The sequence below is a fragment of the Daphnia magna genome, linkage group LG1 (assembly GCF_020631705.1).
Source record: "Daphnia magna isolate NIES linkage group LG1, ASM2063170v1.1, whole genome shotgun sequence".
NCBI classification, from domain to species: Eukaryota; Metazoa; Arthropoda; class Branchiopoda; order Diplostraca; family Daphniidae; genus Daphnia; species Daphnia magna.
The window spans coordinates 8,248,509-8,272,329 of NC_059182.1; the positions used below are offsets into that span (position 1 = coordinate 8,248,509).

General features: G+C 42.4%; 2 long non-coding RNA genes across 2 annotated transcripts; one reads left to right on the plus strand and one right to left on the minus strand.

The window, feature by feature from the left end:
• Positions 1-19,010: 19,010 nt before the first annotated feature.
• LOC123474114 lies at positions 19,011-21,652 on the minus strand. Its single transcript, XR_006648764.1, has 2 exons — positions 21,428-21,652; positions 19,011-21,345 (listed from the first exon to the last, which is right to left on the minus strand). It is a non-coding gene; the product is annotated as an uncharacterized LOC123474114 (long non-coding RNA).
• Positions 21,653-21,728: 76 nt separating this feature from the next.
• LOC116930789 lies at positions 21,729-22,600 on the plus strand. Its single transcript, XR_004398565.2, has 3 exons — positions 21,729-21,856; positions 22,015-22,260; positions 22,322-22,600. It is a non-coding gene; the product is annotated as an uncharacterized LOC116930789 (long non-coding RNA).
• Positions 22,601-23,821: the final 1,221 nt, after the last annotated feature.

Below are 23,821 nucleotides of genomic sequence, written 5' to 3' on the forward strand. Positions count from 1 at the left end.
AGAAAAGACGAGCGAAAACGGGAAGAAGACAGAAGCAAGGCACTGCATGATTTGCTCACACAACAACAGCAAGCCTTTGCAGCACAAGTCCTTCAGCAACAACAGGCCTACGCGCAACAAATTCAGCAGCTGATAGCTCAAAACCAAGCTACGGCACAAATTGCAGCCGCAGCCGCTGCTGCTCCAATAGCAGCCGCTCCTGCTCCAGTAGCAGCCATACCTGCACCACAATCAACACGCCTTCCCCAAAGGCAAATCAAACATTTTAAAGGAGATATCCTTGAGTGGACGTCATTCTGGGAGAGCTTTAACGCCTCCATCCACTCGTCCACAATGTCGGACGTCCAAAAATTCGACTATCTCAAAGAATATCTCAAGGGGGAAGCATACTTGTGCGTGGAAAACTTGGAACTGACTGCAGCAAACTACAACATCGCCATTGCTGAATTGAAAAGGGTCTATGCCAAACCAAAGGCCCTCATTCAAACCCATCTATGCAAATTTGATAACCTGGCTCCCGTTAAGTCTATGACAGACGTATCGGCTCTTCGAAGACTTCAGCTCACCGTCCAGTCGCACATAAACGCCTTGGAGACTCTCGGGGTACAAAAGACACCTTTGGAGGACTCCTTGGCACAAAATTAATGAAATTGCTTCCTGCAGAATTGCAGAAAGAATGGTCGAGTTCCGATGCAAACGACATCACCGACATCACAGCCCTGCTGAATTTCATCAGGGATCAAGTCGACGCTGCTGAAAGGTATAGCCGATGGAAATCAGAAACGGTAAAAACACCACAGCAGACGACAACAACCACACCGGCGAAACAGCCACCAGCTGCTACAGCCTCTCAACTGGCGATTGGAGCTAGATCCCAACTAGCTCCACAAACCAGAAGATATTCAAAACAAAGCACACAGCCATCAAATACACCACCAGGACGACAAGATAACTTCATCGTCCGACAATGCACAAGACCGTGCATTTTCTGTGGGGAAATACACTACCCCACGGTTTGTCCAGTAAACCTCAAGGACAAAAAGGCCATAATCGCCAGGCAGAAAAGGTGCGTCAGATGTTTCAGCCCTAATCACGAAACTTCAAACTGCCCCACCAACTACTTATGCAAACACTGCCAGGCGACACACCACACCGCCCTCTGTGACAAAAAGGTGACAAGATTTGCACACACCGGAAACAATGCCCCAACGAACGTCATGGCATCTGTCTCCAGTGCAAACACCTACGGCGATCTCGTGGTGAAAACGGCAACAGTGATGGTGGTAGGCCCCAATGGTAAAGAAAACAGGGCAATATTATTCATTGATGATGGCAGTCATAGATCCTGGGTCACCAGATCTATTTCGAAATCGCTGAATTTGAAGATAGTGGCCGTGGAAAATATCGGGACGAGAGTCTTCAAACAAAGAAAACCCAATCCAGTAGAGCAAATCAACGCAGTGGAATTGGCGGTTCGGGGCACCTGGAAAGGAGCCCCACTCGTCAAAATAACAGCCCTGGAAACGGACTACATCGGAGACACTGGACCCTACTCCCCACGGCATTCGCAAGACACCTGTGGTTGGAAGACGAAAAATGGCTGACGACAGGTTTGAAACCAACAGCCAAGAAAAAGAAGTCGGCATTTTAATCGGAGTCGACCAAATGTTTAAGATCATTCCTAACGAACCGGCTATCCAAAGTCCGTGCGGCCTTAGAGCATACAACACAAAACTAGGTCGCATGATAGCTGGACCTTCGAAGGAAAAAAGATCGAAAAAAGAAAAGGCAATAATCCAGCAAATGCTACAATGCAGTAGCTTTTCCAATCATCAGACAGTATCATCGTACGCAGCCAGATGTCTCGATTCAGAATTTTATTTTACGAATCCCTCCGAAGATATGGACGTAATGGGAGCCGGCAAGGAGGCCAAAGAATTTTCGCCCGCCCAGCCGAGGCCTATGGAAGAAATTTCCAGCCAGGAGCTCAACCGTACCTCCAAAAACAAAAAGGAAAACGGAAAATCGTAAAAGAAGAATTGAAACGGCAAACGGACTTTGACTTATCTCTGTTCTGGAAGCTGGAACACTTTGCCATTTTAGACGATTGTGATGCAGTGGAGCCAGACGATTCTCTCAGCTCCTTTGGCGACAAAATCACCCGTCAAAAAGATGGGCGATACTGCACCCCAATCCCGTGGAAAACGGACAAATGGAGGCTAGAAAAAATTTTCTGATGGCAAAAGGAAGACTGGAGAGTCTATTGAAAAGACTCAAAAGAACACCAGAGCTTCTATCAGCCTACCATAAGGAAATAGACCAGCTTCGCGTCCAAAACTTCGTAGAGGAGGCAGACCAGAACTACGAAGGACTCCACACTTATCTGCCACACCATCCTGTCATCCGACAGGACAAAAATCCACGAAGATTCGACCGGTATTCGACGGGGCGGCAAAATCAAAGTATGGCCCAAGCCTCAACGATGTCTTAGAAACCGGCCCGAACCTAAATCCCGATCTGCTAGCCGTCTTAATGCGATTCCGTTTGAACAAAATCGCATGGATAGCAGACATCGAAAAAGCTTTCTTAAACATCGCCCTGCATCCTGAAGACGCCGAAGCTGTCAGATTCCTGTGGATCACGGAGCTAGAAACCCCAAATCCGCCTCTAGTGGCATACAAGTGGAAACGAGTCCCATTTGGGCTCAGCTCCAGCCCATTTTTGCTGCGAGCTACCCTAAACAAGCACCTAGACGGCATGGAATCAATCTACTCCACCACAGTAAGACAGCTCAAGGAGCAAATTTATGTTGACGACTACCTTGGAGGCGCCGACAACATCTCCACAGCCAAAACCAGGATACAGGAGACAAAATCCATCTTCCAGGAGGCAAAACTCAACATGCGAAGTTGGGTCACCAACGACAAAACAGTTCGCAAATTTCTCAGTGAAAAGGGGCTCATCAACCCCATAGTGAAAATTTTTACTCAGAAACTGGAAGAAGGTCAGCCTAAGGTCCTGGGGATTCGATGGGATACCGAATCCGACACCTTCCAATTCGATCCCGCACCTATCATCGAAGCTGCGACAGAATTGGGAGAACTAGTGACCAAAAGAAATATTTTAAGAATATCGGCAAGAGTATTCGATCCCATTGGGTTTCTAGCACCCACAACGCTCCTGCTGAAAATAATCTACCAGAAACTTTGGGAAGCCGAAATTGACTGGGATGTGGAAGCGCCTCCTGAAATACGGAAGACATGGATAGCAGCCATGACTGGGTTGAACGAGTTTGCCAACTTAAAAATCCCACGTTGGATAGGCTACTCGAAAAGGGTCATACAAAATGCACAAATTCATGTCTTCGGCGACGCATCCGAGGCCGCTTATGGAGCCGTTGCCTACGCAAGGCTACAAAGCAAAAACGGCGACACAGTCATCCATTTTCTTGCTAGCAAGACAAAAGTGGCGCCTCTCCCAAAGAAAAGGTCACCTTACCAAGATTGGAGCTTTTAAGCTCACTTTTGGCGGCACGATTGGGAGAAAAACTCAAGAACTTTCTCCACATCGAATCGTGGCGAACTATATTCTGGGCTGACTCTCTAGTGGCACTTGGCTGGATCCGAGGAGACGCCAACAGGTGGAAACCATTCGTCAGGAACCAAGTCGAAGCTATTAAGAAACTTTCTGGCCCAAATTGGTGGCGGCACTGTCCAGGCGTCCAGAATCCTGCGGATCTCGCCTGCGGGGAGCGCCAGCCGTAACGCTGGTACACTCCGAGCTATGGTGGAACGGACCATCATGGCTGAAAGAAGACGAAACCAAATGGCCAGATTCAACGCCCGAGGTAGAAGAACCCAGTATCCATGAAAGAATCGAAGCGGAAGCAAAATCAAAAACCGTCACCATGTCGGTAGCTTCCGTGGAGCCAGCCACTCCAGTGGAATGGCACCTGGATCGAATTCCGTCTTGGAATCGACTACTCAGAAGAACTGCTTGGATACTGAGATTCGCCTCCAAAAACCGCCCCACAAACGCCACACAAGTGAAGACTCCAATCAAGACAGGAGACGGAAAACAGATAATGGTAGAACACCTAAAAGTAGAGGAACTGACGAAGGCAGAGCTACTTATTTATAGGCAGCTCCAAAAAGAAGCTTTTCCCAAGACGTTTCAGGATCTACAAGCCACTCTATCGGATCTAAGAGAACGTTTTTGGATCATCAAAGGACGCCAACAGACCAAATCAGTCTGGCACGCCTGCGTCAAGTGCCAACGGCTATCTTCACCGCCATTCAGAGAAATAGCTGCACCTCTACCGATTAATCGACTGAAACAAGCGAAAGCCTTCGAAATCACGGGTGTTGATTTCGCAGGGCCGCTGTATTACAAACACCCAACATTGCGTAAGAAACGCAAGCAAACGGATCCTACATCCTCCACGGATCCTCGCAAACGGATGGTTCGGCTTTGGAGCCTACGGTAGAGCCTCCAGCGATGGAGCCCATTGAAGAACCTCCAACCACAGAACCATCGGAGGAAAATGAAGAAAATCTCCAATTGGACGAATCCTCAGCCAAAAGAAAGGCACAATTAAACAGCCAAAGAGCTATGCCTGCCTATTTACCTGTGCTGTAACGAGGGCCGTCCATCTGGAGCTAACAAAAACAATGTCCGCACGCGACTTCCTCCTCGCATTTCGAAGATTTTCCGCCAGGAGAGGTAGCGTCTCCATCATGTATTCGGACAATGCCCAAACATTCAGATGTGTCTCGAAACACTTGAAAGTCTTAAGATCCGACCCAGCGATCCACGACCTTCTGGCAATGCGGAAAACCGAATGGATTTTTCGGCCAGCCTAGCCCCATGGTGGGGAGGGTTCTGGGAGCGCATGGTGCGGACGATGAAGGATTTGTTGAGGCGCTCCAATGGTCGTGCATGTCTGGAATACGACGAGCTAGAGGTTAGTCTCATCGAAACCGAGAGCGTGGTGAATGCACGGCCACCACCTACGTGGCAGAAGGGAGCGACGACCCGCCCCCATCACCCCGAACCAGTTTCTCAACAATAGGCGTTCGAACTGCACTCCGCCGGAGCCAGCCGAAAACCTCTGGCTCCCGACGCAACCAATTTGAAACTGCTGGAAATGGATCGTCAACGTAGGGAGTATGTCAGCGATATCTGCGAACGATTTGTGACGGATTACCTTCTCCAAATCGACAAGTTCCACTGTAAAGGGGGACCCGGCCGCAAGATCCGGGTAGGAGAAGTTGTCATCATTCACGATGACAACACCAAGCGCCTTATGTGGACGATAGGAGTAGTGAAGGAGCTAATCACTAGCAGAGACGGGTTGATCCGTTCGGTTATGGTCAAAACGCCGAACGGGAACCTTATCAACCGTGCCATTCAATCGTTACACCCCTTAGAGCTACGTGAGGATCAGCCGGACGACGTCGAAATTCCACCTACGCCAGAGCTGGAATTGGAACCAGAAGAAGCAACTCCACCCGTGGCCGCCGCAGATCCAGTCGAGCAGGGAGAGCCGTGGACCACGGGCTCTGGTGGGGAGTGTGTTGGGAATATATCTCGTTCCCAACATCCGACAACACGAGCTGGAAGACGGACGCGAGTTCCATTACGTTTTATTGAATATGATTTGGGTGGCCCTCGCTAGGAGGCCACCATGTTACAATTTATTTTTGTGTAGCCCCGCCCCTCGGCCTACCGGCCGGAAAATGTACAGGGCAAGGGGCAATCAGTTACAGAATATACCTCACACCGTCAAGACAGCAGCCAGTGCTCCCGTGTGTTCTTTATTTCATCATCACATTTTCTCTTTACTAAGGTAAGTTCAGACACGGGCTGAACAAGATCTTACACCACGGCTGAAGCCCATGGGGACTGCGAATATCGAATTACATTTAATTGAAGCATTTCTTGTACTTTGTTTTCTAGTAATTTCCTTTGGTTATTTGTTACTCTATATGGGCGTTGTCGAATAGGGCCTCGTCCTTGGGTATCAATTGTGTGTTTAATAAGGTTAGTATTCCCTAGTTCAGAATTTTTTGAAGCAAACAAGTCGTAAAAGTCGTTTAATAATTTAGAGAGCGGTGCTTGAAATTCAGTGTCGACTTCTGAAATTACCATAGGCTCAGTTATTTTGTTATGCTTAGCTTCACGTTGGTCTAAAGCTGTTTTTCCGATGAAATAATGAATAATTTCAATTACGCCTAATTTAGTGTTTCTTGGGATTTTGACTTGATTTAACGAATGGTTTTCAACTACAATATTATACATTCCATCTCCCGATACTTTTCCGATAAATTCTTCAATATAAACTCATGTCGACAAATTTTCTACTGGTGTAAATAAAAATGCTGTGTTAGGGGAAACATACGGAAATGAACCCTTTAATTGACCAACAATTACGAGCGACGTCTGACGAGATAGCGTCATCTTTTTTACCGTCGTACCTGCCATTTCCAGTACCCCAAAAACAGAAGATGAGCCTTGCCCATCTTTAGCTAGACAAATGCTTTTAGTTTCTCCATCAAGCTTAAATGCATGTTTCTGAATTGCGTCCCATCCAAGGATACAATCTACAGAAATACCATTTGTAATGATAAATTCTTGTTGTAAAATTGACTCTCCGTATCCAACGGGCAAAGTCACTATTCCCAACGTATGTAACTTTTTCTCCCCTACATCATATAAATCGAAATCAAGCTGACTGCAGATCATCTGACCTCTAGGGGGCAACTTATTGAATAATCTCTCTTGAATAATACTTTTAGACGCTGCTGTATCAAATAATGCTTGTAACAGGACCTGGAAAATTTTTAATGGAATTCTTGGAGTTGATTCATTCGTAATGGTTGTTAATTTTACGACTTGTCGGGATTTAAAATGAGGCTCTTCATCAACTGACCCGAAGCTACAGTTGATCCTTACTGGTTTCCCTGGTTTTGAGGGGAACCTGGTATGTTAGGCCTATTGGTGCTTCTGACTTAGGAAAATTATTAGATTTATGACCGATATCCCGGCAAGAATAACATATAGGATGCTGAGCTTGTTCTAGTTGTTGGCGTTGATAACTACGACAATTAGATTGAATGTGGCCGCGATAGCCACAAAAATTGAAAATTATCGACGGCTGTGTAGGCCTTTTGTTGGTATCGTTAGATGATCTCGGAAATGATGGTGTTGCGTTTGTAGGCTTATTCTGTGCGTTTAAGAATTGTCGATTACCACTATTGTTAGGGAAGCGCGGTGGAAATGGTCTACCATTACTATACTGGTTAACAGTAGGCGTTTGAAAAGAAACTTGCTTCCTGTATGCTGCATTCCCCGGATAAGAGACGTCGTTTTTATTTAGTTGAAGTTTTTTCATGGTTTGGATAAGCTCATTAAGTACGTCTTTAATTTCTTCGTTTTCTGTTTTCTTTTCCCCGACAGGTTTATCCCCGTGGCGAATATTGGCAACCGCCTTATTCACAGCTTCCTTTTGGTCTATTATCATCTGCTTGATTTCTTTTAACTCTGCACTGCTGGTGTCTTGTGACCAGTCTATGGATCGAATAAACTCCTGTTTTTCGCGATCGGTTTACAATTTTTCTAGCCTGAGGGCATAGACGCGTGTTGCTGCAACCAGTTCGTTAAAATCTTTAAATTCCTTATATTTGACTTTTGCCTGTAATTTGGCATCTAACCCCTCAATAAATTTTTGCATGAGAATAACTGCAAACGATTTTTCGGAATGACCTACAGGATACGCGCGTTTAAAAATTTCCTGTAGACGTAGCGCGTAATCAACAACTTTTTCACCTGGCTTACGTTTGGCTTTGTTAAACTTTTGAAGATATAAATCAACATTTTCATCGCCATGAAAGTGGTCAAGCAATGCTTCTTTAATTGACTCATAATCATGTGGATGTTCCTTTAAAATTGCCTGAATGACGGAAAAAGCTCTGTCCGTTAATTTAGCACGTAACATCTGAATAGTTTTTTCTTCTGACCATTCCGACCCATCTACTATACTTTCAAATTAGTCTAACCAAGAGTCAAAACGAGTAATAGGGCTTCCGGTGAAAGAAGGAAGTAATTGTAACCGGGCTAAAGTATGCTGGTTATTTTGAAAATCATCCAAATCTCTTACTGTTGCTGCTCTGGTGGGGGAAGTACAGTAGGCCATGTTGTTGTTTGGAACTGGCAATCGAAATCTTAAATTTCCTTGAAGCGAAGTCTGAGACTGTGCTGAAACGCTGCTCGTAGGCGATCGAGGTTCGCAACGACGTCTGTTGTCCACCTGGACCGTTGTTCCGGGGAAAGGTTGTGTCAATTTGTAGGCTGATTGTGTGGTTGCCGAATAGGGCGGTGGACGGTGTGTCGTACTGGTATCGGTGGTTGAGTGGTTTTCGACAGCGACGGTACTTGCTGTGGTGCCACGGATTGCTGTGATATTTGTCCCGTGATATCCGGTGATATTAGTTGTTTCAATTGGGTTTGGGTTTGAAAGAGCGTTTGTTTGATCTCCTCTGCAAGCTATACGTTGTTCGGTCTGCTGGCTCCTGGGAAATTGTCCAACTTCCTTAGCAGTAAGTTGATCTCGGGCGTCAGTGGTTCCAGTGGAGTCAGTAGTTGCAGTTCCCGTATATATAGAGTGAGGTTGCGAATGTCCGCCAGAAATATTTGTTGATAGGCCAGCGATACTGTCTTCAAGTGAATGGATAGGTCTTCCACTTCTTGCGAAAGATGGCAATATCGATCCTCTTTGTGTCTGTATGTAGTCCCACAATTCAGGGTTGATTCCAAGATAGCCTTGTCTCTCTGCAAGTCGGTTATGCTGTGAAACTGTCCCAGTAGGAAGGTAAGACTATGCCACAACTGTCTCGCATGACGTGAAAATCGCCTTCAGCTCGGACGTCTGTTGTTCCGTTACTGTCGTCTTCTTCGACTGTGCACTGAGTCTCACCTCTAGGATCGACGTCAAGTACTTCAGTAGGATCGTTGGTTCCTTTCACACCGGCGGTGGGTTCTGGTCGTCTTGATATAGATTTGTCAGTCGGTTGTCCTGTATCAGCCGAATTATCTGGGTTTGAACCTTCGGATCGTTCGACTGGGAATCCACTTCTCTCTCCTTCAGGCTCTTGATCGCAAGTATTAGGGATGGAAGCTTGCTCGCCCTGGTCTGGAATATCTTGTCGTGATTGTTCTTGATTTTGTTGAAAAGGTGGCTCAGGCTCAGGTTCATGTGATTTTCCATTCGGTGTGTTCCTCGTATGGAAGAAACCGAGAACTGTGCTTGCTAATGAACTAGTTTTGGTCGCTACTTTGGGAGGAGACTTAGAAGGTGAAATACGTTCAGCGAATCTATCAAAAAAGGAGGGTGATCGTTTTCCTGACACAATTTCGGACGTAGCACTTGCTCGAGTTTTTCGGGAGGAAGTTGTATCAAGCCCCGCTACGGCTTTGTACGCAGCGTTCGATCATAGTTTTCGTAACTGAGAGTTATTTGGGTGTACTTTGGGATTCAAAACGGGGGAAGCAGATCTACTAATTAATTGCTCCGGCAGTGGTCTCCAAAGTCCTACCACTCTGAAGTGTATCTGGTGTAAACTGAGTTTCAGTGGCCAAGTTATCAAAATCAAGGGATCAAGCTACGGTTTCCTGATCGGGTAGCGTAAGAGTTATTTCGGGCCGAAAGTGCTTGTTTACAGGGGAATGTACAAGTTTATGCCCGCCAGTAAAAACATCATCATTCATTGTGGTTGAGTTCCAAAAAGCGCTGGCACCATTATGTAAAGCATCCTCCCTCTCGGGTGAATGACTTTACGGATTAAGACACATGTATATTAACACGGAACTCGGAGGCGTTTACCCACAATGACGACAGTGTATTACTAGACTAGGCCATAAAATATAAGGGAGACTACACGCATAAGAATACGATAAACTAAAGGGAAACAAAGTGTAAATGGAGACGACGTAAATTGATGTTACCGTAGTAGCGCGAGCGATACGGGCGGATTTAAAGACGAACGGGAGACGATTGGAAATACAACTCAGATAGGCAATTACGGAAACAGGTAGGCGGAGAAACACTTGTAAGAGAAAACACTAAGGCAAGTTAGGCGTCGAACTAGTGTTCTTGAAGGCAACTGAACTTTTAGCGAGCTGCTAGTTGTCTGATCTTTCTTAGATTTGTGGGTTCACCATGAAACCTCGCATCTCGTCAAAGTGGCGTGATGCGGTTGACGTGTCGCTATGTCGCGCGTGCAGCCAATCAGAAGGTGTTTGTTTAATGGTTTGATTGGCATCGCGTTTGCGACCAATCAAACGGATGTTTATTTAATGGCGTGATATGCGTCACACGTTTGACCAATCACGGATGTTTGTTTAGTGGCGTGATATGCGTCACACGTGTGAGTCAGACAGCATGTGTTCAATTGGGTCAACGCTAAGATGTCTATGACAAATGATTACTATACGGATTACAATATTCGAATAATATGCAAAAGAAGAGTAAATGCGAGAGAGTAAAATGTAGACATAATTATATGCCAAGGGAGAGTAAACATAATATAATAAGAATGTGGGTATCATAATTAAATGAATTTGTAGTCCTTCGTTACACAACCATGAAGCCACAGGCGAGTAATTGGAAAAATAAACTGCTGATATCGCATCGCGTCACGACTCAAAACCATGTGACGCTCACGAGAGAACATCTGCGCATCTTAGAAGTAGAGGAAAAAGCAAAACGAAGAAACGATCACCTTGAGGTTGTTCGTTATCCCGTCGAAATTATCATAGTTGTAGCCGTGCTGTTTTCCGGCTTGGCGTTAATGTTATTATTTCTTAGGCACCAAAATCAAGCTTCGTTATCAGGCCTAACTGAACGAGTGGGTAAGCTGGAAAAAAGACTGAAATCACATGAATTTGAAGTGTAGGAACGCGTATAAGCCGTGCCTTAGCATCACTTTCTAGCGAGACCTTATTATCTTTAATTTTTTTTATTGATATTTATCTGATTCTTTCTTCTGCTAGCCGATAAAAGATAGCACGGGTGAGGGAAATTCATGTCATGCAAAATTTTACAATTTTTTTTTGTATGGATAGTATTCGTCTTGAAACGTTTGCTTAGCCTTGATTTTCATCCGCAATATGATTCTCTATTTTGTAAACAATCATTTGGGTGTTTGATGCTGTCGAATATGTGTAGACCCGTTTGGCTTGTTTTGTCGGGTTAACCAGAAGAGTCGGGGTGATCGGGGCGATTCGCAGGCTGAGAGGAGGGGATGTATCGGATAAAGGGCATCACCCCATAAAAGAGTAGCTATCAGAAAAGTAATCTAGAAGTCATGAAACACCCACCATTGTGTTTAAATATAAATAGCAGAGTCAGAAAGAAGTCTGGGGCTAGTCGAGTTCCAGATTCGAGTGTGTCACTGTAAAACGTCTTCTGTACGTACGATTCTCCCTTAGTGAGATAAGTATTGTTTTATTCCCTTTTCATGTTCCTTTTTATATCACTGTTTGCGTAGTTCTTAAATAAACCGGCAAGTTCGGAATCATCTTTTACAATATTGGGAACGGTAAGCGCCGAGTATGGCCCAGGGATTACATTACTACATTTGAAACATTGAAAATTGATTGTCCTTCGCAAACGATGCATCCTGATGCATTAGAAAATATTTGCTCAAGTCAGCCCTTCAAGCATAAATTAAATACAGAGCGATATGAGAAATGTAAATAAAATTTACTGACCGATCAAACGATGACGAAGTGCTCCAATGTAAAATATTTCTTCCATGCTATGGCAAAGAAGCTTGTTCTGTTGAAAAAATGACTGCTAAAAACAGGAATCGTCAGCGTCAGAGACTCACAGACCTACTGCCTATACACCTGGAGTTTGCTGAAGACAAAGGCTTATACGCAAACGCAACACGCATACTCGCGTGGTTGTCAAGTGTTAAATTTGCACAGCTACAGTACCCACCACAAGTGTTAGAAAATGCGCGGAAACCCGTAAGCCTCCGTGTAAATACCTCGCTGATTTGCGAGGTAAATACTGGGGATAGATTTTTTAATTTTTTTTTACAAATACATTTGTTGAAGATGTATTCTTGAAAAAAAAATCTGAACTGTACAAGCCTCCGCTGAGGCTGTACACCACTTTCCAGAAGTATTAGAATTTTTTTTTTTTGTGGATCTCTTATGGTGGGATGGATTTTTCCGGCGGCCATATCTTTTGTTTCGATTAAGATACGGAGCCGGGGATTTTTTTAAAAATTGCCCATTGGGCACTTTATTCCACAACCGCGATTCGATCGTGATTCATGAACCCCTTCCCTATTTTTTTCGCCCGGGAAAAACGCGCATTCCATTCAAGGACTATTATTGCGTGTACAACGACACAGGGAAAATGTAGTATGACTTTTGCCCACTGTGGGCGCATGGCGCGTAAGGGGTGCACAACTCTTTCTTTGTCGCGGACACATATCCGCGCGGCTGATTTGGAACCGGTGGGAATCGGGATTTATTTTATGGTGCCTACATATATTTATCGATAGTTTTTTTACCTATTGAGTGTATTTGAGACAGCGTGGTAATTACTGTTTCAATCGCTGATTGAACATGTCTGCGAGAAAAGAGCTGTCGGCGGCTGAACGCGCCCGAATTGTTTCACTTCGTAGTGACTCAGGTGAGCAATTACAATTACCCTTATTGCGCATTTGATTTTTAAATGTGGTTTTTTTGTTTAATAGGATGGACACTTTCAAGAATTGCAAACACTGTGGGATGCTCTGTTAGTACAGTCCATAACACTGTCGAGCGTTTCAAAGAATTGAATAATTTTGACAATAGATCAGGAAGAGGGCGAAAAAAGTTGTTGACTGTAAAAAATGTAGAATATGTCAAAATTTGCAGTTTACGGGATCGTAGAAAGACGTTAAGTCTTTTAACAACAGAATTTAATTTAAAAAACGTGGTAAAAGTTTCGATGGCTACAATTCGTAGAAGCTTAAGAAGTCGAGGGTTGATTGGGAGAGTTGCTGCAGCTAAGCCTTTATTAAGAAAGCCCAATATAAAAAAACGACTTCTCTGGGCTAGGGAACACAAAGACTGGGGCTTAGAGGAATGGCATAAGGTCCTTTTCACTGATGAGACAAAATCAGAATGTTTTGGAAATAATCGAAGGGTTTATGTAAGGAGACGTAAAGGGGAGCGTTTTCTAAAAGAATGTCTCAAACCTACAATTAAACATGGCGGTGGTTCAATAATGGCTTGGGGGCAATATCTGCTCATGGTGTCTGGCCATTAAAAAAAATAGAAGGGAAAATGGACAAAAAATATTATCACAATATTTTACAAAGACATGCAATTCCCGCCGGCACTGCATTGATCGGAAAGAACTTTGTCTTTCAGGAAGACAATGATCCGAATCATGCTTCTGCGTATTGCCGTGATTATTTGGCCAAAAAAGAAAAGCTAGGTATTTAGTGTTAGTCAGTAGTATATTGCTAGTTTCTTCATTATTTATTTTTTAATAATTAAAGGAATTCTGAGGCGAATGGTGTGGCCTCCCCAGAGCCCCGATTTAAACCCGATTGAACAAGTGTGGGACCTCCTCGAATCAAAAATCGATAAAACGCCAAAAACGTCCGAACAAGGATTATGGCGCGCGATGCAACAAGCTTGGAGCCACATTTCTATTCAAGAGCTGCAAAAATATATTAATACTATGCCAGCAAGATGTCGCGCTGTAATTTCAGCAAAAGGAGGACACACGCGTTATTAAATAAATGTTAAATAAATAGCCCCTTGTTCTCCTATTACTATTTGCAGTCTTAAATAGTCTCATATAAATCCCGATTCCCGCCGGTTCCAAATCAGCCGCGCGGATATGTGTCCACGACAAAGAGAGAGTTGCGCACCCCTTGCGCGCCATGCGCCCACAGTGGGCAAAAGTCATACTACATTTTCCCTGTGTCGTTGTACACACAATAATAGTCCTTGAATGGAATGCGCGTTTTTCCCGGGCGAAAAAAATAGGGAAGGGGTTCATGAATCACGATCGAATCGCGGTTGTGGAATAAAGTGCCCAATGGGCAATTTTTAAAAAAATCCCCGGCTCCGTATCTTAATCGAAACAAAAACTATGGCCGCCGGAAAAATCCATCCCGCCATAAGAGATCCACACACAAAAAAAAATTCTAATACCTCTGGAAATTGGTGTACAGCCTCAGCGGAGGCTTGTACAGTTCAGATTTTTTTTTCAAGAATACATCTTCAACAAATGTATTTGTAAAAAAAATTTAAAAAATCTATCCCCAGTATTTACCTCGAAAATCAGCGAGGTATTTACACGGAGGCTTACGGGTTTCCGCGCATTTTCTAACACTTGTGGTGGGTACTGTATTCCGTTTTTAAAAATGAATTTTTTTAAAGAATATTTCAGTAGTTGTTCATTGCAGGGATCGCATTTAAAAAAAGTACAAACCCCTCCTGTAGGCCGTAAAAGAAAATTTTTCATTAAGACTTTACTTCCTAAGTCTTGAATTAAAAATTGTAATTACTTCCAACACACACAAAATAAAAAGCTGACCTGGCAGAGAAGGGATATGTCCACTTCTACCAGGGGAGCATTAATTGGGGAACCTCGTTTGCAGGAATAATTTCGTAATCGTACTTATATCTGTACATTACAGCTGCATACAATATAGTAGCACACATTAGTCACTTCTGCGTGGATAATTTTTTCTTTACTTCGTCTTACAAGAGACACTTTCCATCCTTTCCATCCTTTAGTTGTACTTGTGGGTAGTAGGACAACTCGATATCGGCCAACCTGTGTCGTGCTTTTAGATAAAGTGTTCCTATACTGAGGTTGAGGACGGGAACTCCAACGATACCTTTCTTAATGCTAACTAGACAGGAGGGTACACAGAACTCCCTTCAGGGAAAAGAGCAGCGAATTGGACGCATTTTTCGTGTACTTTAGGATGACTCTACACGACACGAATTTTAGTGACCCTGCTGGGATTGCCGTTCACCTTAAGATTTTTGTTGGCTGACCACAACTCTCTATACGATGTCGCCTTTCCTCTTGAAAGGAGGAGTTGAGCTCTTCCGATATGTACAATGGTTCTCTCTCCACCACACTAATAGATATGTTCACTAATTTTTGAGTCCACAGGGTTTTTTTTTATCATAAACTTTTGACCGCATGTCACCGAATCGCCCCATCTGATTTTTGTTATCACTGGTGTCGGCCCCACAACCACCCCTTCATCCGTTGTCGGCTGTGAGAATTGCTGGTTATTATTCAGTCCACCCCAAGTATGATGGAAAAAGGGGAGGCTTTACTCACCATTGTTTTTCTCCCTTCCCAAGTCACTGTAATGTTTACAAATGAATCAACCAAAGAATCTTAACGCTGGGTGCTACGCACTTATCCAATTTTTTTGCAAGACTGCGCCGTGTGGCACTCTAACTCGCACCTGAGTCGATCAATGCAACTACCTCACCAATACCTTAAATATACACTTTGATGACTAAGAGAGGGGCAGTGAGAGGCGATTTGCGATATTTTGTCAAAATCGAGCACATACCTGGCGACAATGTTATTTTTTGGATATAGAGAGTCTTTGGCTAAGTCACCTTTGACGTCACTATTGAAGCATTTCCGATCACTCACCGATACAAATCGCCCGTACGGCACTGCTACCGTTCCTTCACTGCCCCGTCCTTTTCCAGTTATCTCGATTACACGATCACGACTTGCTGCTCCTTCACCATATCCAGTACCTTTTTACCGATGAAAAAGTGAAAGATAGAAGTATCAAGCTTCACGTAGGCTACACCACCATCGCCACAACCGCCATTACCAACGCCAACGCTGGCGCCAACAACACCACCACCACCACCGGTACCACCACTGGCACCCAAAGCACCTACGAGATGTTTGGGGCAAGGTTGTCCTGCTAAAACTTCTGTGCTTCCATGTTGTTAGTGTTTCGCTGCGCTTATTGATCTCTAAACTAAACGAGTCGTTTATAGCACTATAGCGTCTATCAGGTCCTGCACGGTCGCCATGCTGGTCGTCGAAGGTTGAATATGAACTTGAGCTGTTGTTGTAACTGGCAATTGTATCTGTAGTCACTTGTCGTTGGTGTTGACCATTTATTTTATCTATTTTTACGCAAACCGAACAAAAGAAATACGCCAAAGCTTCTTCAGGGCAGAAAACCTCCCCTTTTGAAACCATTTTCATCTATTGTCTGGGACAGTCAAGTATAGTCGTCATGTCTTGAAAATGGTCTTAAGCTATTGAAAATTTTTCCATTCAAGGATGTCGAGAAGCACGTCTAGGGATTCTAGTGTGAGTGAGCAAGAGCATAGACGTCGTGGCCGTGATAGCAGGGAGCGATACGAGTCCCATACTCAACCGATACGAGTCCAGCAAGCTCAAGCGATTACTCGCCACTTGGAAAGGGACTGGTGCGCCCAAGTCGTACTCCATCGCCACTTTTCAGCTATCGTCTGTTTCGTTCGACATCTCATAATCCCCGGCATTCAAAGGGCGGCATTCAAGGAAGGAGCGATTTCCGTTAGGGGTGCCGTGATCGTCAACGTCACCGTCGTTCACATAGTGAGCCCAACGTTCGATGTGAAAGTCCACCAGAAAAGACTTTTCAAGTCAATGGGAAAGCCTCAAAGAGAGTACGTCGTTGGATGACGACAACAATGAAGCCCTAAGAGGCCAAAAGGATCCGGCTAGAATTCACACGAAGTTTTGTAAACGTTCGTTTGAGCTCGTCTGCCCAAAGCTGGATTCATCAATAGCTAGGCGTCTAAAGGAGGTAAAATTGGCTGTGGCTTCAAGTGCAGAAGCGAATGAAAAGATGATGTTAGCACTACAATACAAAATGCTAGACGTGGCCAGACCGCTGCTGTTCATCAGGAATGAATTTTTGAGTAACACTGCACGGGAACCATTGGTCAGAGCGGCTGAGTCAGCGCTAAAAATGTGAGGCCACTATTTCACTATGATGACAGCGAATCGTAGGAAAAACGTAATCAGGGTCACCGATCCGAAGTTCGAGAGGATGATAGCCAAAGAGGAGCATTTCGAGCATCGTGCCTCGCCTCCACTTTTTTGAACGGCCTAGAGAGCCGAGTTTTCAAGGTAATAGGCCGATGTGGGGAGAAGCGGCGTTGGTTTGTCACCAAGAGGTGATGGGTTTGCTGGGCAAGAGAGCGACCGAGAAAATCGCTTGGTCAGATAAATTTTTTGTGAGTGGTCTTTTCATTATTTTGAAAAGTTCAGGTGGCTACAGGCCTTTAGTCAACTTGAAGGAATTGAACGAGTTTCGGGTATCAGCACTTTAAGATGGAGGGTGTCGGTCTTCTTAAGGAGATGGTCCGACAGAATTATTATTTTATCAAAGATGAACCTGCGTGATTTCTATCTTGGTATCCTAGTACACAAACATGACAGGAAATTTCTACAGTTCACGTGGCAGAACGAAGTTTTTCATTTTACGACTTTGGAATTCGGCCTCCCGGCCACCCCTCGTGCCTTTACGAAAATTTCGAAGCCCGACATTTCTCGCTTTCGAAGCGTGGGCATACGTTTGATAATCTATCGGGATGATATGTTCATGATTAATCAGTCCAAGATAGGGAACCGAAGCGACTTTTTGCGAGCGATTAGAATTTCCTTACGCTGCGGATTCCTAATTAAAGAGGAGAAATCAAGAGGAGACCTCAATCAACGGATTGAATATTTGGGTCTGCTAATAAATTCATGCTCCCTTTCATTATATCTGAGAAGAGAAAAGGCCAACCAGATCATTTCCCTTTATAAAGATTCCCTTAGTGCATCAAAGGTAACCCTGAGGGATCTAGCCAGACTATTGGGAAATTTCCCTTGGGCTAGTCAAATAGTATCCTTAGCTCATGCCCATTATAGATCGCTACAGAGCCTTTATATCAAGAAGTCGGCGGCAGCGGACGCGGGCCTACGAGAGAGAGTGATCCTGGACGTCGAAGCGCGTAAGGATCTGGCTTGGTGGTTAAACACCATGAAAAAACTTAAGGGCAAGCCTATCGTGGCTTCCCAGCCAGGTGTTCTGATTTTTTGCGACGTCTCATTATCGGGTTGGGGCGCTACTCACAACGGTGTTCTCTCTAGATCTCCTTGGAATCTAAGGGATCAGAGTAAGCACATAAACGAGCTATAATTGTTGCCGCCAGGAACGCTTTGGTGGCTTTCACATCAGCTATAGGGGGCGCATTGGTTAGGCTCATGCTGGATAACTCCACGGTCGATGTAAGTTTTTGCATTTTGTCGCTAAAGCAAGAATTGCGACAGAATAAAACGAATAAAAATTTTATGGTATGGGAAATGTTTCCGTTTTAATATTTTAAAAAGAATTTTGCAGTTGATAACTCTCAACGAAAGCTATCTACTGCAGTTCGTCTTATTAAATTACGTCTGATATTATAGCCTCAAATACTAATTGTCTAATTTTTGTGACTTTTGGGAGGATGCATGGGGTGGATGAAGAACCAAAACATAAACTTTCAGCACATTGTTTTGGTTTTTATCTACACCAATTCAATTTGATAATATATTTTTTACAAACTTTATTATCTCTAGTATGCTCTTATAAATTTAAACTGTATTATTGATAATTTAGACCCCAAAAATTGAAATTCAATTCACCCCTTCCCGACGCCCAATTCAAACTTGTATTTCCAATATTCTTTATTACTAACAGAATGTTAAAAAGCGCTATGAACGTTGTGTTTTATCAAAATTACTTTTACAAAATAAGGTCGGTATATTTTTAAAAAATAAGCAGTTAGTATATTTGGTTATTAAAGCACAATCCAATACAATCACTTATCAAACTAAAACAACTTCGTCTTAATTGTTTTTTCTCAAAACATATTAGGGCACTTTAAAAATATCAAAATAGAATTTAAAAGATATGTAATTGCTTCTTTGCTTTTAACCTTCAAGTTTTCTTTTGGTAGTTCTATGGTTGCCCCGTTTTCAAGTAAGTTGGAATCCAATGCCCTTAAACCAAAAATAAAATTCCTCTCCCACGCGGTCTCCGGGTGGAAGGCTGACTACACCGTGTTGTTCGTGAGCAGCTAATCTCTCACTAAGTAAAACTTACAATATACCCCAAAAATATTGTTCCTATACTCAATAATATAATTGCCATTATTAATTCATAGGAATATCGAGAGGAAAATGTCTCCGGTTTTTATCTGCTTCCGTCACAAAGCTATGGATTGGCTCTTCAGTGATTTTCACCACCAATCTGGCACGGTCGTTGCGCTGGAGCAGGTTGCTGATGGTTTATTTTTGACGTCGTATTTTCTCACGGGATCTCGATGACGACGTGTCTCCTACTGCTGTTTCCGGTTGGATCTTGGGAAAAAACGTTAACAGATGGCAGCACCACCACTTGCAGGTTACGAGCTTCAACTTTTTCTTCCGTGGTGGCTGGGACAACTTGATATCAGCCCACACGTCGTACCGTTAAGACGAATGTCACTAATCACCACTTCGTCGTACCGTTAGGTCGCGTCTTCCAATGTGCTGTCCTTAGCGGCAAAATTTTGATGCTTTCGCAAAGCTAAAAGCAGACGCTATTGCCAGTGGCAAAATCATATCTTGCCATTTGCAAATGGTTGTGATGGTAACTAAGGGACAATTTGGTAACTAAGTCAAAAAGTCGCGTGACTTTGGCTTTCGTCAAGTAGCCAACGGCATGTAAAAGGGCTAAATATCGCTATGGCAAATGATGCAAATATGCCAATTTTTTCGCTTTTAAATACACTAATAATTATAGAGTTTTAAAGCGACATAGGCACAATTTATGCACTAGATAACAATTATTAATATGATATAAATATTAATATCCTACATATTTTAATTATATTAAAACAATTCAATTTAAAAAAAGGTCATTTCAGTAAGTTAAATCGTAAAATAAACATGCTTACGCTTAACTCACACAAATTATTTTTAAACTATAAAATTAAGCATAAAATTATGATTAACAATTATTGAATTTAAACAAAAATTCTATGTAAATTAACAAAATTAATTTTTGAGAGCCCCAATATTTTAATACGAAACATAGCGTTATTCTTTACCGACGATTGCCAGCGAGCAACGCTAATCATCCATGCGTTTCAATTGAGATTGACTGATCTAAGTTAAAATGCTTACAAAATTGAATTTCGTAAGTAACTAACCTGAAAATTTTTAGAATGCATCTGATGATTCATTTTCCCTCCTCCAAAAACTGAAACACGTCATCAAGACGCTCGCTGACTCATCGACTGGCTCAGGTACACGTCCATAAAGCTCTGACCTCTTTCACTGGTCGTAAAAATGTATCGTATTTCACTAGACACACTCAGATCGTCGCTCTCATTTTCTTGGCTATGGACTTTGCCGCACCTCCAGGAGATAAGAAACAAATCGAAGTAATCTCCTCTAACAGTGAAATGGTAGCTATTCTTTCGCGTAAGTCACACTTCTTAATATTTGATAACCATGTTATACTACTCTCATTCTGAAATACCAGAGTGCTGACGGAACCAAAGTTTCCGAGAAGCCAAAAGCAAGTGGGACCAAAACCTGAAGATATTGGCACCGTTTCTAAAGGATCTTACTCGTACACTTCTCCGGACGGCGTTGTCCATATCATCAATTGGGTTGCTGAAGAAAACGGATTTTAGGCTACCGGTGATCATTTGGCCAGTCTTCCGATGCCTGAAAGTGTTACCGTATGATTAGTCAGTCTAAAAATACGTAAAACATGAATGAATGTTGCGTATATAGTAGACTACTCGACTGTCAAGCGGGAGACCCGTGTTAGAATTCGATGGCAGTATAATAATATAAGCGATTTTTTCATAGAGCAAAAAGTCGTCCCAGTTAACGCCAAAATAAGAGCTTTGGTTACCATAAAAATCCGTGTGTTAGAGCAGTTTTTGCCGATCATCAACAGCTGCTAAAATCGTCTTTAATTGGTCATTGTAGGATTTCAGGGCAGTATAAAGAAATCCTAATAGTGCCGTTAGGATGAATAAATATCCTTTAAAAGACGTCAGTGTGCTGTGTCGGACGGTGGGTTCTAGTGGAGTATGTGAGACGAGGGATGTGGGGGAGAGAAAAGAAAGAAGCCACGCTTGCAGAATGGGAATTCTGTTACACTTTCGTCGGATATTTCCTTGAAATAGGCGAACGATTTCTTGCGAGAGGCCTTTCTCCTCATGTCTCTTGGTCATTTCACACAGAGCCACTATCTATAAGAGATGGTCAGGGTTGAATTAAACCTACAAATCTCTCAATTATAAACGGCAAAACAGTAAGTGATTTGTAACTAACCAAAAATTGAATATTCAAGTTATTAACCTGAAAATTCATTTAATGCAAATGGTGATCACTCTTCCTCCAACTGCCAGAAAATCATGTCATTGAGACCAGAGTTGAAACGAGCGCGCTCTGAGCTAGAGCGGAATGCGAACGCCCTCGCCTTTTTCGGTGAGCGGCGAGCTAGAGCGGGAGCGGACGAGTCGCTCGCTCGGACCGTTCGTTACGAGAGCGGAAGCTCGTGACCGTGGCGCCATCTATCAGCCAATATTTTCACCAAGTGTAATTCGTCAATTTCAAAGCAGACAACAGGAGGCTGACTTCTAAATCTAAAGCAATGGAAATGGCAAGTGCAAATATAAGTCAAGGCATGGCTGACCAAATCACGCTATCAGCCTCTGATGGCTCTGAATCTGAATCAGAATCAAATCATGCAAATTCCTAGTAAGTAGAAAGAAGTTCTTTTCATAGTGAATCAATGTAATGTTTTCGAATGTTGTGTGGCTGATTGGCTGTATGTATCCTTTTTGGCCTGTATCCCTGATTCCCTTTCCCTGTATGGTCGTATCTAATTCATTTGTCTATTTTTAAATTCTCCTTAGTGTAAATTCCTCTTCTCATGTTGAAGTTGAAAACACCTGGGGAAAAAAACCAACAAGCTGAAATGAATCCAGAATTAAATTGCCATCCAACTATTTCCAATTCATGTACGACAAAAAAGATGGCAAAGGCTTTTAGTTAAATGCCTCATAGGTCACAAGACAAAGCCAAAATTTAATAAAAAAGGCGAAATTGAACTTCTGACTATTTCCAACAATTCTGGCTACAATGCCAAGAGGCACATAAGAGTAAGTTGTTTTCTATCGTACTCATCCATTCTGAAAAAATTCTAATTTTTGTTCGTTCTAGACAATACTCCCAACACACCTAACAGAATTTAACTCTGCTTGGCAAATAAGAAACCAAGAACCAAGCGAAGAAAGACAGTCATCTAATCCTGTTCAGGCTAGACTCTCTACTACGAGAAAAGTAAAAAAGGCTAATAAGCCTTCTATAAAGAATCATTGGGATAGTTCTTGGAAGTATAAGCAGATTAGAACACAGGAAGATTTGGGAAAGCTATCCTGGTGAGTTTTTCTTTACATTAGTCCTAGTCTTATCTCATCTCATCTCATCCCCAACTAAGTAAAATTATTCTTAGTTAGTCTCTTTCTATTTATTTTTTAAACTTAACAAGATTTTTAAGTTAAAGTAAATAAAAATTCTATTCTTAAAGTTTTAACTAAAATTCAAAAATGTGAAGTACTACATGTATTCAATTATAATACACGTGTTAAATGGAATATGAATATGAGAAACGGAAATTTTCAGTGAACGTCCAGCAACAGAATTTTGAAGAGCGGAAAAAGAGCTTTTGCGAGCGGCTCGCGCTCTTTTTTTCAAATGGTGAGCGGAGAGCGCGAGTCGCTCGTTTTACGGGTGTGAGCGGATAGCTCTGAGCGCGCTCCAAAATCGGTGAGCTTCTTTCAACTCTGAGTACAACAAAGCATAACATACTACAGTCTAGAAGTAAACAATAATATAGTAAAGTATAATATAGTAAAGTATACAAAATATAAACATACCTAAATGCCCAAATTTTAACTTAAGAAGCTTATTAAAGTATTACTAAGCTAACTATTCCTCGGACAACAATAGAAATACAATACTTAACTTACTTTTTAAAACAACAATTATGCCACAACTAGATGTGAACCTTAAGCCTTATTCTTAATAATCCAGTGCTATACCACTGAGCTACCCAACAATATAATCATTCGGTTCTTTACACATTGTATAAACCGATCTGAACATGTCATTTAATAACGACTAAATTGTAATAGATCCATTCGTAGAAATAATCGAATCAACTAGTATTACGTTAAATACACAAACCAATTTAACTAAAATCATTTCAGTGAAATATTACTTAACTACATGTTTGTCATACTTAGAAATAGAAATAATACACTTTACTAAACTTTAGTTTTTAAATAAAATTTATATATTTATATAAAATTTATATATTTATATATTTATGTATTAAAATTTTAAATACTTTAGCGCCCTGGGTGTAACTCCTACAATTTTTTCATGTAAAGATAACTTTTAGAGCACTTTCTTTTCTGATAGAGGAAAAAAGAAAAATAAAATAGTCCTTACTAGTAAAAAGATATTTAAGTTTTCCTAAGACCCGTGGCGCCATGAGAATGCACTAAAAAACGGGGGATGTACTAATCGTTTAGTGGATACTGTATTTTCTGCATTTTCTTTTATTTTTCCTTCCTCCTTTCTTACATGCCTCTTCAAAAGGTAAGGTCTAAAACAACACCTTCTAGTGTTGTTTTAGATTATTTCTAGAGATGTCAC